Source organism: Schistocerca gregaria, chromosome 1, assembly GCF_023897955.1.
Source record: "Schistocerca gregaria isolate iqSchGreg1 chromosome 1, iqSchGreg1.2, whole genome shotgun sequence".
NCBI lineage: Eukaryota > Metazoa > Arthropoda > Insecta > Orthoptera > Acrididae > Schistocerca > Schistocerca gregaria.
The window spans coordinates 860583647-860600504 of NC_064920.1; the positions used below are offsets into that span (position 1 = coordinate 860583647).

The window sequence follows — 16858 nt, forward strand, 5'->3', positions numbered from 1 at the left end:
AACACAGTAACATGTAGCACACAAGAGATCAAGTCACGTAGCTAAACTGCAGTCGCTACATAATAGTTTGTGGTAGTATAGTGATAATTTGATATTAAATCATTTTTTTAATAGTTGTCTCTCTTTGTTAATGTATTCCTTGACATTTAAAGTATCTGTATTTGGATCCCTGAAAACACGTTTGGTTTGTTGAAAGAGAGAAGGCAATGCTTCTCAGTGGGGTATTGGCATACTGTTAAAATTAAATGCTGGACTGAAGGATCTCTACACACATGCTCCTACAACACCAACCACACCTTCAATCCAGCACCACCCTGTGTTGGAATAACTTAACCACATCCTCCAACAGATCTCCTAATACCTTTGCTATGCCCTGAATTGAATAACTTTATACCTCTTCTAAAGTGGTATCCCACTTTCCACCTAATCCATGAAATATCCTGGTCCACCCTTATATCTATTACCAATCTCTTGCCATATGGGTCATAGACATGAGGAAGATCAAGCTTTAATACATTTCCTATGCTCCCAGCACATCTAATTCAGCATAATCAAAGGCATATTGTCCGTGAAAAAATACTGCGTAAGTAGCAAAATATGAATTTTACACGAGACAAAAAAAACTGTCTAAAAGTGAATAACACATTTCACAGTGGCGCTAAATTTGCATCGTAGCACTACAGGGAAATATAGGATCAAATAAAAATGTGAACAAAAGTTATGCTTCAGAAATCTTAATTTCGGCACATATGCGAATTGTCTTGGTATTTATGCCATGATCTGTTACTTATACGGTATTTATTTGTCAGTCTCCCGGCACGACTTGACACATTTACATTGGTATTTGATGCTGAGAAAGCTAGTAAGAACACGTTTTGGAGCATTAATCATTTTATATTGAAAGATTTCATGGAAACATTTTAAATAAATATACTGTTTATATAGTTCCAATAATGTCTGTGCATTTCTTCAAGAAAAATCCTAAACATCGCTCAAAGCAGCAACAGAGAATTACACTGCACTGATACTCATCACACAGTTACCTCCGCGATAATTTTCATTCATAAGGGATGTTGTCATAATAACTATGAAAATCTTTAGGAACAACAGATTTAAGTTGGTGTAGATGATCCCATTTGGATTTCTTGATTTTCAGTCTTTCCTTGTATAGTTTCGGGAAGCAAACATCTCCAAGCTTTTTCCTCAGATGCCTCAGTAATTCTTGCCACACCTCGTTGAAAGAGCACTTGTAGTAAATAATACCATTTGGGCGGCACTGTATCACCCTCAGATCGGTAACTGTAGGCTCATTTTTTACAGCTCTTCCAGGCCTAATTGAATCGCACAGCCACAAACTTTTCTCTGCTTAGATGATGAAAAAGGAATAATCTAGGTAATGGACTTCATATGGCTGTGGCTTTTTTCTCACTTCTTTAATATCATAGCATATTGCTTAGGAAGTGTAACTTCATGTCCTTTTTAAGCTTGCACTCAATGGAACTGTGAACTGAGTCACATTTGATTTGAGTATGGCCTTTCTCCAAAAACTTTTGTGTAATCAATACCCCAGTATCAATTGCTAATCTGAAAAGAGCATTTAATAATATCACATTTCTGTTCTGATATGTGCAGCCATCAGAATACAGAATGACTTGAATGACATTTTCCTTAATCGTTCTGGACAGAGTATTCAAGATGCATGAGGCAAAACATGATGCAATCAAATCACCTTGCATTTTATCGAACCAGTAATATACTGCATCACGCCTTTCTAAATTATACATTGTAATGTTATGAATAGCCAACTTTGTTTTATAATAAACTGCACTTGCACTTAAAAATGGAACAACTTTCACGGCCTGTAAGTCCATGGTGTACACTGAGCAGAGCTTCTGCTGGGCTTGTTTCTTTTCAGCATCTTTTTGCATCCTTGCTTGCTTTTCCCGTTCTGTGTGTTCCTTCCACATGTCTTCACTCAAGTTACCAAGCCTGTAACTACAGCACAAGTCGCACTGGTTCTTCTTGGGGGAAAATAAGCTAATATTACCATCTTATAAAATCAAGTTAAAGGTAGCCCGACTTAATGGTGAAACCTTCTCCACATGACATTTTTCCATATAGAGTCCATACAGAAGAACTGTAGAATAGGCTTAAGGTACAACTTCGAGGAGGATTTCCTGCAGTAATGCGATGGAAGTTTCGGAAGAGAGTCCAGGAATTCTTTCATGAAGGTTCTCTCATCTTTCTTTTTCGTCTGTTTGACTCGAGGTCATGAAAATTCTGTATCACGACTCATCCCAAGTGAGGATTTACCCAGCCAATATCGGACAGACCATTATTTAATCCCAAGAGTATTGAGAAACATCTTTGTGCATACTTTGTTTCCCCAGCTCATTTTTCAAATGATAAATGAGTGTCTCTTTTCTCCCGGATTCACCAGTGTTCTTCCCTGGGCGTTATGTAGGAATTATGTCCACAAGGTTGATAATGTAAACCTTTCTCTGATCCCATGACATCGTTTCCCAAAATGTGTTAATACTGCCTGCCTATCATCAGCAGAAAACTGATGACACTTCCTTTGAACGGATTTCTGGCACATCTTCGAAGTGCACTAATTTTCGTGCCTCTCAAGGAGTAGCATGAGTGATTTTACCAATTCGACTTCTTTTGTATCCAATATAGGCCTGTCCACACATTCTAAGAATTTTATTGGCTTTTTTTTTTTTTTTTTTTTTAAGTCTTCAGGATGAGGTTTAGACTTCCTTTTCCTGCCACTGCTTATGTCACCATAAAATTCTTGGTCTCCACTGTCAGCATCATTATTGCTTCCGTGATCTTCTGATAATTTAACCAGAGCATTTGGCAAACAATGAGCACAGTCACATGGCAATGAGTGTGAAGTAATGTCATTTCTAGTGGAAACTGTGACTGTGTTTTCATTTTGAGCATTGTTGGATACAGCCACTGAAGTTTCTAGATGGAAAAATATTTATAAATTAATTTAAGCAGACAAAGATGAAGCTCAAATTCATTTACTTGTGAGAACAATGTCATCAGTAATACTATTAACAATAATCCCAAGAAAATTTGCCTGCGTCCTTAGATGCTGCAGGAACAGTAACCAAGAACCCCATATACGAAATTCTTCTTCGGTAAATGTTAACTTCAGCGTTATGGCTTTTCTCGCCTGTTGGTTGTTCTGCATTTATGGGAGATCCTACTAGAAAGTGGACAGTCTCAAAATCTTTGGCATGAATGAATAAAGCACACAACAAGTGAAGTGGGGGCGTTCTGATTTATATCACAACAAGACACTTGTGGCACTACTAACATTCAAAGGCGAATAATAAAATAATTTTCTTATTGATGCCAGTCATTCTCAGGAATGATTCTCGTAGGCTGATTTCAGCTGAGAACCATTTCTTCTTCAGTAAAAAGATAGTCATCTATATCGTTGTCCATTATCATGAATGAAGCTACAAGCATGGAACCACTTTCGAGCACTGTTAAATACGTAATAAGGCAATAACAATGTGCTGTCGCTGCGCGCGCTTTTGTATCTATGTGGTATTGTTTACAGTATCCATTGATTGTAGATACGCGGTATTTAAGTCTTTACAAATCCGCAGTATTGCCATCTATTTATTTGCTGTGTCACATACGTGGTATTGTTTTAGATAATTTTTTCATGGTAAATAATTAGAAATTCACAGATGTGCGTATGATCAATGACATCATCTGACTGAAAAACGAAAAATTGGCAATTTGTCAGTTACGCGGTATTGTTTCTGCATCGACGATATGGTACCCTACCTGAGGCAGAGACACCTATGAATGCATGCTTCTCACGTATCAACTCAGCTGTAACTTCTGTACAGCTGTTTATGTGGCATGGCCACTGCCAAACTAAGGTCAAGAGCAAAGTTGACCACTCAGTGTTGAAACACGCTACTGACGACATTTGACTTCAATGACTGCTTCACAACTCTTGCCATATGGATCTCCCCTAACCCTCCCCCACTCAAATAGCAGCTTCTCTGAATTACATAGATGGCAACTGTCCTTACAATCTTACAACACATCCTCTGATTCCACAATTCTCCTCGTCTTTAACTCCACTAGCATGTCTGAATGCACCTTGAAAACTGCTCTCATGCCTCACACTTAACTTCAATACTCTACAACTGCAATGGTCTCTGTTTGATCTATCCTCTCACCCACCCAAACGTTCCTGAACTTTACCATGTACCACAAACAACTTACTCTGTCTGCAACTATACTATCCCACTTAGCAATGTTTTTGATCTTGTTCACATGCCTGTCAACTGCTGATCACTAAACCACAACTTTAACTATTTGGGGATCAAAACAAATTAAGGCTGGAACTGCTGATTTTATAAATAACACCATGTAATACTTAAGCTGTTGTTCACTTTATTCTTTGTTGTGTGACCAATTTCAGTCAAAGTCCATCATCCAGCACTTATTTATGCACATCATCATGGATATAGGAACATTTCACATGAAAAGGATGACTGAAAAATTGCAGTAAATATACAATACCTACAGATTTTTGTTAATTCAAGATTTACATATATAAAAAACAGAATGTAAAAAATATAATATTTATAAATAATGTTTAGTGTTACAGGCATAAATGCAAAGAGCATCAATTCCAGACGGCTATTCAAGGATTAAGAAAAATAAAATAGCATGTAATAATTGTTGTTGTTGTCTTCAGTCCTGAGACTGTTTTGATGTAGCTCTCCATCCTACTCTATCCTGTGCAAGCTGCTTCATCTCCCAGTACCTACTACAACCTACATCCTTCTGAATCTGCTTAGTGTATTCATCTCTTGGTCCCCCTCTACGATTTTTACCCTCCACGCTGCCCTCCAATGCTAAATTTGTGATCCCTTGATGCCTCAGAACATGTCCTACCAACTGATCCCTTCTTCTGGTCAAGTTGTGACACAAACTTCTCTTCTCCCCAATCCTATTCAATACTTCCTCATTAGTTATGTGATCTACCCATCTGATCCTCAGCATTCTTCTGTAGCACCACATTTCGAAAGCTTCTATTCTCTTCTTGTCCAAACTATTTATCGTCCATGTTTCACTTCCATACATGGCTACACTCCATACAAATACTTTCAGAAACAACTTCCTGATACACAAATCTATATTCAATGTTAACAAATTTCTCTTCTTCAGAAACGCTTTCCTTGCCATTGCCAGTCTACATTTTATATCCTCTCTACTTCGACCATCATCAGTTATTTTACTTCCTAAATAGCAAAACTCCTTTACTACTTTAAGTGTCTCATTTCCTAATCTAATTCCCTCAGCATCACCCGATTTAATTTGACTACATTCCATTATCCTCATTTTGCTTTTGTTGATGTTCATCTTATATCCTCCTTTCAAGACACTGTCCATTCCTCTAACTGGTCTTCCAAGTCCTTTGCCGTCTCTGACAGAATTACAATGTCATCTGCGAACCTCAAAGTTTTTACTTCTTCTCCATGAATTTTAATACCTACTCCGAATTTTTCTTTTGTTTCCTTTACTGCTTGCTCAATATACAGGCTACAACCCTGTCTTACTCCCTTCCCAACCACTGCATCCCTTTCATGTCCCTCGACTCTTTATAACTGCCATCTGGTTTCTGTACAAATTGTAAATAGCCTTTCGCTCCCTGTATTTTACCCCTGCCACCTTCAGAATTTGAAATAGAGTATTCCAGTCAACATTGTCAAAAGCTTTCTCTAAGTCTACAAATGCTAGAAACGTAGGTTTGCCTTTTCTTAATCTTTCTTCTAAGATAAGTCGTAAGGTCAGTATTGCCTCACGTGTTCCAACATTTCTACGGAATCCAAACTGATCCTCCCCAAGGTCCGCATCTACCAGTTGTTCCATTCGTCTGTAAAGAATTCGCGTTAGTATTTTGCAGCTGTGGCTTATTAAACTGATAGTTTGGTAATTTTCACATCTGTCAGCACCTGCTTTCTTTGGGATTGGAATTATTATATTCTTCTTGAAGTCTGAGGGTATTTCGCCTGTCTCATACATCTTGCTCACCAGGTGGTAGAGTTTCGTCATGACTGGCTCTTCCAAGGCCGTCAGTAGTTCTAATGGAATGTTGTCTACTCCGGGGGCCTTGTTTTGACTCAGGTCTTTCAGTGCTCTGTCAAAATCTTCACGCAGTATCATCCCATTTCGTCTTCATCTACACCCTCTTCCATTTCCATAATATTGTCCTCAAGCACATCGCCCTTGTATAAACCTTCTATATACTCCTTCCACCTTTCAACCTTCTCTTCTTTGCTTAGAACTGGGTTGCCATCTGAGCTCTTGATATTCATACACATGGTTCTCTTCTCTCTAAAGGTCTCTTTAATTTTCCTGTAGGCAGTATCTATCTTACCCCTAGTGAGATAAGCTTCTACATCCTTACATTTGTCCACTAGCCATTCCTGCTTAGCCATTTTGCACTGCCTGTAGATCTCATTTTTGAGACGTTTGTATTCCTTTTTGCCTGCTTCATTTACTGCATTTTTATATTTTCTCCTTTCATCAATTAAATTCAATATTTCTTGTGTTGCCCAAGGATTTCTAGCTGCCCTCGTCTTTTTACCTACTTTGTCCTCTGCTGCCTTCACTACTTCATCCCTCAGAGCTACCCACTCTTCTTCTACTGTGTTTCTTTCCCCCATTCCTGTCAATTGCTCCCTTATGCTGTCCCTGAAACTCTGTACAACCTCTGGTTCTTTCAGCTTATCCAGATCCCATGTCCTTAAATTCCCACCCTTTTGCAGTTTCTTCAGTTTTAACCTACAGGTCATAACCAATAGATTGTGGTCGGAGTCCACATCTGCCCCTGGAAATGTCCTACAATTTAAAACCTGATTCCTAAATCTCTGTCTTACCATTATATAATCTATTTGATACCTTTTAGTATCTCCAGAATTCTTCCATGTATACAACCTTCTTTTATGATTCTTGAACCAAGTGTTAGTTATGATGAAGTTATGCTCTGTGCAAAATTCTGCCAGACGGCTTCCTCTTTCATTTCTTAGCCCCAATCCATAATCACCTACTATGTTTCCTTCTCTCCCTTTTCCTTCTGACGAATTCCAGTCACCATAAAAAAGTAAAATATCACGACTTTGTAAATGCCATAGATTAAGTTCTAATCAACTGGTCCTCATCACTAGTATTATCTTTGTAACCAGATAACACAAAAATTTTCAATATATTCTTTATTTTTCAGTTCAGGTTATTGATTCAAAATGGGATTTGGTTTCTTAACATAAAGTGAAAAAATATCTTTCTTTCGTGAAATGCATATATTTACCTTTACCTGTTTACGTAAAATAATTACACTATTTTCAATTTTATCTACTGCATGTTTTTCATCTCTTAAAGCCATAGCAAACATTACTGGATTGTTTTGGTCAGTCTTACAATGTTCTTAGTGTAGTGTACATATTTTTCCAACATAATATTTATCACACTTGCTTCAATGCACTTGATAAATACTTGGCTGGTGGGAGTGGCACGCTGAGTCACATTACTCCCTTATTGAATTTGCAGTCCAATTTTATGCTGTTTGTTTTCCAGGCTGGCAATGCAACAAGAAAAGTTTAAAAAATGGCTAAGAAATTAATACCAACACTTTTGTGATTACTGAGAGCCTCATTCCAAAGCAGCATGCTAGGACATCCAGCAACAGGGTCTTGTTCAGTGGACAGAATTTAAAGAAATTTATAGACTGGTTGAGATTAGTACCCATAAAAATTTTTGATGATGAGATACTTTTATAGATGTTTGTAATTTATAAAATGGTGCAGGTCTTACGAAAGTTCCAATAAAATGTTTACATGGATAAACCATGTTGTAAACTATTAACAGAGGGTCTGAATCAGAGGCTGAGACGGTTCCGCGACCGTGTGGGCTGCAGATTCCTCGACTTGCGTCATAGGGTGGTGGGGTTTCGGGTTCCGCTGGATAGGTCAGGAGTCCACTACACGCAACAAGCGGCTACACGGGTAGCAGGGGTTGTGTGGCGTGGGCTGGGCGGTTTTTTAGGTTAGATGGCCTTGGGCAAGTACAGAAAGGGCAACAGCCCCAAGGGGTGTGGGACAAAGTCAGGACATGCGGGGACCAAGCAGCAATCCGTATTGTAATTGTAAACTGTCGAAGCTGCGTTGGTAAAGTACCGGAACTTCAAGCACTGATAGAAAGCACCGAAGCTGAAATCGTTATAGGTAAGAAAGCTGGCTGAAGCCAGAGATAAATTCTGCCGAAATTTTTACAAAGGTACAGATGGTGTTTAGAAAGGATAGATTGCATGCAACCGGTGGTGGAGTGTTCGTCACTGTTAGTAGTAGTTTATCCTGTAGTGAAGTAGAAGTGGATAGTTCCTGTGAATTATTATGGGTGGAGGTTACACTCAACAACCGAGCTAGGTTAATAATTGGCTCCTTTTACCGACCTCCTGACTCAGCAGCATTAGTGGCAGAACAACTGAGAGAAAATTTGGAATACATTTCATATAAATTTTCTCAGCATGTTATAGTCTTAGGTGGAGATTTCAATTTACCAGATATAGACTGGGACACTCAGATGTTTAGGACGGGTGGTAGGGACAGAGCATCGAGTGACATTATACTAAGTGCACTATACGAAAATTACCTCGAGCAATTAAACAGAGAACCGTCTCGTGGAAATAACATCTTGGACCTACTGATAACAAACAGACCTGAACTTTTTCACTCTGTATGTGCAGAAGAGGGAATCAGTGATCATAAGGCCGTTGCAGCATCTCTGAATATGGAAGTTAATAGAAATATAAAAAAAAGGGAGGAAGATTTATCTGTTTAGCAAGAGAAATAGAAGGCAGATTTCAGACTACCTAACAGATCAAAACAAAAATTTCTGTTCCGACACTGACAATGTTGAGTGTTTATGGAAAAAGTTCAAGGCAATCGTAAAATGCGTTTTAGACAGGTACGTGCCGAGTAAAACTGTGAGGGATGGGAAAAACCCACAGTGGTACAACTACAAAGTTAGGAAACTACTGAGGAAGCAAAGAGAGCTTCACTCCAAGTTTAAACGCAGCCAAAACCTCTCAGACAAACTGAATTAAACAATGTCAAAGTTAGCGTAAGGAGGGCTATGCGTGAAGCGTTCAGTGAATTCGAAAGTAAAATTCTATGCACCGACTTGACAGAAAATCCTAGGAAGTTCTGGTCTTATGTTAAATCAGTAAGTGGCTCGAAACAGCATATCCAGACACTCCGGGATGATGATGGCATTGAAACAGAGAATGACACGCATAAAGCTGAAATACTAAACACCTTTTTCCAAAGCTGATTCACAGAGGAAGACAGCACTGCAGTTCCTTCTCTAAATCCTCATACAAACGAAAAAATGGCTGACATTGAAATAAGTGTCCAAGGAATAGAAAAGCAACTGAAATCACTCTACAGAGGAAAGTCCACTGGACCTGACAGGATACCGATTCGATTCTACACAGAGTATGCGAAAGAACTTGCCCCCCTTCTAACAGCCGTGTACTGCAAGTCTCTAGAGGAACGGAAGGTTCCAAATGATTGGAAAAGAGCACAGGTAGAAGGGTCGTCGAGCATATGCGCAAAACTATAGACCTATATCTCTGACGTCGATCTGTTGTAGAATTTTAGAACATGTTTTTTGCTCGAGTATTATGTCGTTTTTGGAAACCCAGAATCTACTCTGTAGGAATCAACATGGATTCCGGAAACAGCGATCGTGTGAGACGCAACTCGCTTTATTTGTTCATGAGACCCAGAAAATATTAGATACAGGCTCCCAGGTAGATGCTATTTTTCTTGACTTCCGGAAGGCGTTCAATAAAGTTCGGCACTGTTGCCTGATAAACAAAGTAAGAGCCTACGGAATATCAGACCAGCTGTGTGGCTGGATTGAAGAGTTTTTAGCAAACAGAACACAGCATGTTGTTATCAATGGAGAGACGTCTACAGACATTAAAGTAACCCCTGCCGTGCCACAGGGGAGTGTTATGGGACCATTGCTTTTCCCAATATATATAAATGATGTAGTAGATAGTGTCGGAAGTTCCATGCGGCTTTTCGCGGATGATGCTGTAGTATACAGAGAAGTTGCAGCATTAGAAAATTGTAGCGAAATGCAGGAAGATCTGCAGCGGATAGGCACTTGGTGCAGGGAGTGGCAACTGACCCTTAACATAGACAAATGTAACGTATTGCGAATACACAGAAAGAAGGATCCTTTATTGTATGATTATATGATAGCAGAACAAACACTGGTAGCAGTTACTTCTGTAAAATATCTGGGAGTATGCGTGCGGAATGATTTGAAGCGGAATGATCATATAAAACTAATTGTTGGTAAGGCGGGTACCAGGTTGAGATTCATCGGGAGAGTCCTTAGAAAATGTAGTCCATCAACAAAGGAGGTGGCTTACAAAACACTCGTTCGACCTATACTTGAGTATTGCTCATCAGTGTGGGATCCGTACCGGATTGGGTTGACTGAGGAGGTAGAGAAGATCCAAAGAAGAGCGGCGCATTTCGTCACAGGGTTTTTTTGCTAACCGTGATAGTTACGGAGATGTTTAACAAACTCAAGTGGCAGACTCTGCAAGAGAGGCGCTCTGCATCATGGTCTAGCTTGCTCGCCAGGTTTCGAGAGGATGTGTTTCTGGATGAGGTATCGAATACATTGCTTCCCCCTACTTATACCTCCCGTGGAGATCACGAATGTAAAATTAGAGAGATTAGAGAACGCACGGAGGCTTTCAGAGAGTCGTTCTTCCCGCGAACCATATGCGACTGGAACTGGAAAGGGAGGTAATGGCAGTGGCACGTAAAGTGCCCTCCGCCACACACCGTTGGGTGGTTTGCGGAGTATAAAAGTAGATGTAGATACGATCATGATTTAATTACCAGTGTCAAACACAGACCGACACAATATTATAAAGTAAATGTTCTGAAGTGGCAATCAACCAGTTGGATGAAGAAATTTTGATTGATTGACAGACGTAAGGAGAATACTGGGAGTTTGAAAAAGATCATTTTCTAGCAAAGGGACATTTTTTTGGAGCCTGTCAATTTAGAGAGTTTGACACTCAGCATTTTTAAGGAATGAAACTCTGAGTATAAGGCAGTGTATGTTTTTAGAAGCCTTATAGCTCAAAGCAGTTTGACTTCTACAGACAGAGAATTTCCAAAGGAAAGGGTTCTTGAGGCGAGAATAGGGAAGGGAATCTGTCTTCAGAAAATGTCATTAGTTCTCCTTTGGCTCTGTCCACTCTGAATGTTCCTTTTCCTTTTTCCTTCTTCTTTCACAGTGTCCAGGACCTATTTGCTCCTCTTTCAGTATTCATTAGCATTATTATGACACCATTGTCACCTGCACATCAATTCTATATGAGTGCCCAATCCCCTGGTATCCTTTTCAGAAGCTCACCTGATGGAGATTGTTTAGCAGTCAAAGGACCCCCAATGAAGAGACAGTGCTCTGAACAGAGTTAGTGAGATTATATTGTCTGGACGTTGCTCAGACCTGTCTTGATGAGCAACAGGTGGCAGGAGATAAATGAGTGACTGCCTTTAATCACAACTGTGAACTACCAGTCTTGTCTATAATGTAAACAACAGATGAGTCCTTAGTACACAATTTGTTTTTAACTAGTTTACAAACATAGGTGGTGCAATGCTTATCAGAAGTCAAAACTTTACCTCAAAGAGGAAAAGGTTAAATGTCAAAGTGTCAAACTGTCAAATGGTACACCCCCCCCCCCCCTTTCTTTTCTTTCTTCATTTTTTTAAAAAGAAGTTTGAATGAGCAGGTCAAAGCCATGCTTCTTTGAAACCTTGGTTGTGGTCCACCACAAATTTATAACTGAGCAACAGATTATTATGCGTTTTCTACACAGTAGTGCTGAAAAGTGAAAGACTGAAGAGGTCAACCAAATGAAGCCAAGCACTGCCACCAATCAAAAGCTGCATCATGACAATGCAGCACAACAACTCTGCTTCATAGTTAAAAACTATCTGGACCAGATGCCACTGCAACAATTCTCCAGGACACTTACAATCCCAATGCAGTCTTGCCACACTCTCTCCTGTTCCCTCAACTGAAAAAAGCTGTAAAAGGGAAACAACATGAGACTGTGGCCTAGGTCAAAGCAGTTTTGATATGCTATTAGAGGGACATTCTTGAGAAGGACTTCTACAGAGAAATGTGGGAAACTCACTGGCAGTAGTGTGTTGATGCGCAAGGGTTCTATTTTGGAGAATTTTTTTATTGTTTGTAGCAATATTTTCAACACTTTTCTTGAAATTTGGACTCATTACTTTTTATACAGGCCCTATATTAAAGGTACTACTTTAATAAGATGCAATAAAAGAGTTTGCAGCTGCTGGAATTATGATGTCAATACTCTGCATACAGGGTGTCCTTGGAGCCATGTTCAATATTTACAAATATGACAGGAACAATAATTTGAAGAAAAAAACTTTATTTGGACACCTGCTCTATTCCAAATGGTTTCCAAGATAGAATGTTGTTTATTTTCTGTATTATTCAACACACATCAGGTTTCCATACATACAACAGTCAGAAAACATTACAAAATGTTTTTTTACAAAGTATCAATTGAAAAATATGTATTTTTAATGCATTCAGCTGTAAGCATTATTGTACACCTCAGATTACAGATGTAGTACAGTTCACAATAAATGTCTGAATTTCCCTCTATTAACTTCAATGCATTTGTGCACTCTTGGGACAACATGTTACATTGCGTGTCTTGACAAGTTCCCTCACATGTCTGATAAAATGTCAAACTGGAAATACATTGCAGTCCATGTACATTATTAGTGTATTTCATAAGCATGATCTTGTGGAAAATTCATTTACTGATCTTGGAATCAAGTTTACGAACACATTGTGTTAGCATGCCAATGGCCCTGTATGAGAAAGGCAAAGACCAGGGAAAACTGGGTGTTACACTTTCTTTTTATTTTTAGATTAAGCAGCTCTCATCCGGTACAGACAATGATGGCTATTGAAGGCCTTGAAGAATTAGTTTAATTACCAAATCTCATACAGAAGCCTGTTATTGTGGTCTTCAGTCCGGAGACTGGTTTGATGCAGCTCTCCATGCTACTCTATCCTGTGCAAGCTTCTTCATCTCCCAGTACCTACTGCAACCTACATCCTTCTGAATCTGCTTAGTGTATTCATCTCTTGGTCTCCCTCTACGATTTTTACCCTCCACGCTGCCCTCAAATACTAAATTGGTGATCCCTTGATGCCTCAGAACATGTCCTACCAACCGATCCCTTCTTCTGGTCAAGTTGTGCCACAAATTCCGCTTTTCCCAAATTCTGTTCAGAACCTCCTCATTAGTAACGTGATCTACCCATCTAATCGCCATCATTCTGCTGTAGCACCGCATTTTGAAAGCTTCTTGTCTAAGCCAGTTATCGTCCACGTTTCACTTCTATACACAGCTACACTCCATACAAATACTTCCAGAAAAGAGTTCCTGACACTTAAATCTGTACTTAGTGTTAACTAATTTCTCTTCTTCAGAAATACTTTCCTTGCCATTGCCAGTCTACATTTTATATCCTCTCTACTTCGACCATCATCAGTTATTTTGCTTCCCAAAAAGCAAAACTTGTCTACTACTTTGAGTGTCTTGTTTCCAAATCTAATTTCTTTAGCATCACCCGATTTAATTTGACTACATCCCATTATCCTCATTTTGCTTTTGTTGATGTTCATCTTATATTCTCCTTTCAAGGCACATCCAGTCCATTCAACCACTCTTCCAGGACCTTTACTGTTTCCAACAGAATTACAATGTCGTTGGCAAACCTCAAAGTTTTTATTTCTTTCCCATGGATTTTAATTCCTGCTCCAAAGTTTTCTTTCGTTTTCTTTACTGCTTGCTCAATATACAGACTGAATAATATACGGGATAGGCTATAACCCTGTCTCACTCCTTTCCCAACCACTGCTTCCCTTTCATGCCCCTCGACTCTTATAACTGCCATCTGGTTTCTGTACAAATTGTAAATAGTCTTTCGCTCCCTGTATTTTACCACTGCCACCTTCAGAATTTGAAAGAGAGTATTCCAGTCAACACTATCAAAAGCTTTCTCTAAGTCTACAAATACTACAAATGTAGGTTTACCTTTCCTTAAGCTTTCTTCTAAGATAAGTCATAGGGTCAGTATTGCCTCACGTGTTCCAACATTTCTATGGAATCCAAACTGTTCTTTCCTGAGGTTGGCTTCTACTAGTTTTTTCATTCGTCTGTAAAGAATTCGTGTTAGTACTTTGCAGCCCTGACCTATTAAACTGATATTCAGTAATTTTCACACCTGTCAACACCTGCTTTCTTTGAGATTGGAATTATTATATTCTTCTTGAAGTCTGAGGGTATTTTGCCTGTGTCATACATCTTGCTCACCAGATGGTACAGTTTTGTTAGGCCCGGCTCTCCCATGGCTGTCAGTAGTTCTAATGGGCTGTTGTCTACTCCCGGGGTCTTGTTTCAACTTAGGGCTTTCAGTGTTCTGTCAGATTCGTCATGCAGTATCATATCTCCCATTTCATCTTTGTCCATGTCTTCTTCCATTTCCATAATATTGCTCTCATGTACATTGCCCTTGTACAGGCCCTCTCCTTCCAACTTTCTCTTTTCCCTACTTTGCTTAGGACTGGTTTTCAATCTGAGCCCTTGATATTCATACAGGTTGTCCTCTTTTCTCCAAAGGTCTCTCTAATTTTCTTGTAGGCAGTATCTATGTTACCCGCAGTGATATATGCTTCTACGTTCTTACATTTGACCTCTAGCCATCCCTGATTAGCCATTTTGCACTTTCCGTCGATCTTGCTTTTGTAACATTTGTATTCCTTTTTGCCCGGATAATTTACTGCTTTTTTATATTTTCTCCTTTGATCAATTAAATTCAATATCTCTTCTGTTACCCAAGGATTTCTACTAACCCCTGTCTTTATACCTACTTGATTTTCTGCTGCCTTCACTATTTCATCTCTCAAAGTTATCCATTCTTCTTCTGTTGTATTTCTTTCCCCTGTTCCTGTCAATCGTTCCCTAATACTCCCTATGAAACACTCTACAACCTCTCGTTCTTTCAGTTTATCCAGATCCCATTTCCTTAAATTCCCAACTTTTTCCAGTTTCTTCAGTTTCAATCTGCAGTTCATAACCAATAGATTGTTGTCAGAGTCCACATCTGCTCCTGGAAAAAAATAATTTAAAACCTGGTTCCTAAATCTCTCTCTTACCATTATATAATATATCTGAAACCTTCCAGTGTCTCTGGGCCTCTTCCATATATGCAACCTCTTTCATGACTCTTAAACCAAGTGTTAGCTATGATTAAGTTATTCTCCATGCAAAATTCTACCAGGTGGCTTCCTCTTTCATTCCTTACCTTCTTTCCATATTCACCTGCTACTTTTCCTTCTCTTCCTTTTCCTACTATAGAATTCCAGTCCCCCATGACTATTAAATTTTTGTGTCCCTTTACTACCTGAATAATTTCTTTTATCTCCTCATACATTTCTTCAATCTCTTCGTCATCTGCGGAGCTAGTTAGCATATAAACTTGTACTACTGTGGTAAGCATGGGCTTTGGGTCTATCTTGGCTACAGTAATGCGTTCACTATGCTGTTTGTAATAGCTTACCTACGGTCCTATTTTTTTTATTCATTATACAGAAGCCTATTAACAATTATTTTTCTTGAGCACCATTTGCAAATGGAACAGAAAAGGGAGGAAATGACAACGACACACAAAGTACCCTTCCCCACACACCAAAAGGTGGCTTGCAGGAGTGTACATGTAGATCATGTCTTAAGCTTTCACAGGGTAAATGTAAGTGTAGGCTTCTGTGGCCATTGTCACTACAAACAAAATTCTTCAGGATATGTGACCACATTGTCAATATGTGAAATTTCACAAGTTAGCTTTCGTATGTCTTCCAGCATCTCCCAGTAAAAGCCACTTTGAAATCTTACTCAATATTTATGCAACTGTTTGAGACAGTATTTCATTATAGAGGACTGCGTTACCAGTGAACAGTGTAAAATTCCTAATTGCCCTGGGGCAATGGCCTTCCATCCAAGATAACATGCTGTGTCATCATCACTAAGAGATCTTCAAACACAAATTTTACTTGATACAGGATGTATTCCTAAAAGCATATGACTCAATAACCCACCTGTGCTTATAGTCAAAAGTATGTTCATATTGGGTATCAAGGGAAATTTGTGACGGGATTGAGGGCTTTTCTGAAGGGAGGAAGCAGCATGTTGTCTTGGAGGGAGACTCATTGTTAATATGTAGAAGTAACTTCGGGTGCGCTCCTGGTTGGCGTACTGGGACCCTTTTCTGTTGATAATGTATATTAACGACCTTGTAGACAATGTTAATAGTAACCTACAATGAAGTACTGTCCAAAATCTTGATAAGATTTCAAACTGATGCAAAGATTGCCAACTTGCTTTAAATGTTCTGAAATGTAAAATTTTGCACTTCACAAAATGAAAAAAATGTAGTAGCCTATGACTGTAATATCAATGTGTCACTGTTGAAATCAGCCAACTCACACAAAAACCTGGTTGTAACACACTGTAGATATATGAAATGCATTTATCGAAAAGGCTGTCATGGATAAAGGAGGTGCAGACTTTGGTTTACAGCTGGAATACTGTGGAAGTGCAGTCAGCCTACAAAGGAGATTGCTCGCAAATCATTCGTGCTGCCAGTTCTAGATTATTACT

The 16858-nt window shown here is 39.0% G+C and overlaps 1 protein-coding gene across 2 annotated transcripts in view; it reads right to left on the minus strand.

Annotated features, from left to right (window-relative positions):
* Positions 1–16858, minus strand: part of LOC126272879 (exportin-6-B) — a 303000-nt gene that overhangs the window by 256610 nt on the left and 29532 nt on the right. The gene's annotated exons all lie outside the window — the stretch shown is intronic.